The sequence below is a fragment of the Pteropus alecto genome, unplaced genomic scaffold (genome assembly GCF_000325575.1).
Source record: "Pteropus alecto unplaced genomic scaffold, ASM32557v1 scaffold121, whole genome shotgun sequence".
Lineage (NCBI taxonomy): Eukaryota > Metazoa > Chordata > Mammalia > Chiroptera > Pteropodidae > Pteropus > Pteropus alecto.
The window spans coordinates 1,946,955-1,948,054 of NW_006434369.1; the positions used below are offsets into that span (position 1 = coordinate 1,946,955).

At 43.2% G+C, this 1,100-nt stretch overlaps 1 pseudogene; it reads right to left on the minus strand.

Moving 5' to 3' along the window:
• Positions 1-364: 364 nt before the first annotated feature.
• Positions 365-483, minus strand: LOC112477716 (annotated as a pseudogene).
• Between the last annotated feature and the right edge of the window lie 617 nt (positions 484-1,100).

The window sequence follows — 1,100 nt, forward strand, 5'->3', positions numbered from 1 at the left end:
TAAGAAAACAATGATGCGAAGGTACTTGGCTGTGACAAAAATCATGAGGTTTGAGAAACCTTATGATGGGACAAAGCATTTTTATTTGTTATTGGCAGCTCATATTAAATCAGCACATACTATGAATAGGCCACTGTGAAGAGCACTTTTCACACCTGCTCCATCATAACCTGCCAGGGAGGTATTATGCACCCCATTTGACAGAGAAGGAAGGTGAGTCTTTTCTTTTCTTTTCTTTTGTTTTAGTGAGGCAACTCTTGGTTGACCTCACAGATTGCAGGGACCCTGTCAGCAATCCCTCATCTTTTTATTTTTATGTATGTATGTAGGTAGATATGTATGTATGTATGTGTTTATATTTTTATGCCTACAGCACCTAGTCTTCCTAGGTGGTCTCCCATCCAAGTACTAACCAGGCCCGACGCTGCTTAGCTTCAGAGATCGGACGGGATCAGGCTTGTTCAGGGTGGTATGGCCATAGATGGAAAATGAGTCTTGAGGTTAAATTCTGTTGTGGAAGATCATTCGCTGAGACAAGCCAGGATCTGATTCAGGTCTAACGCCCAAAGTTCTGAGCTTTCTGTTATAGCACACTGCTTCTGTGTTCTTTGCAGAGCAGGGATTGTCTCATCTGAGTTGTGAGAAGAGGATCTCCACGAAGGCCTTGGAGGATCAGACCAAATTTTAGTACATTGGAGATCTGCCATGAAGGGCATTTACCCTTCGCGTCCCCAGCTTAGATCTCAGAGGTTGTCCATATTTCTGTCTCTCCTCATTTGATTCATGCAAGAGCCGGGGCCTTTTTTTGTTATTTTCATTCCCAGGCTGAACACTTCTTCTTCCGTCTGGGAATGAACCCAAGTTCACCTCCATTATTTTGAAAACACCCATCTTCCACAATCTAGTGCTATAACAAGTTTTGCTGGGAGGAAGCAGTGCCTGCTGACCTCAGTGCGAATTAAAATATATCAGAGCGTCCAAGTTTTAAAGTTGTCAGAGCTTCGTTTCCATGAGGAGGAACCCTATTTTCACTCATACCCCAGCAAGAGATTAGCAGCTTGAAATCACTTTGACAGTGTCAGTTGCTCTATTGCATACCA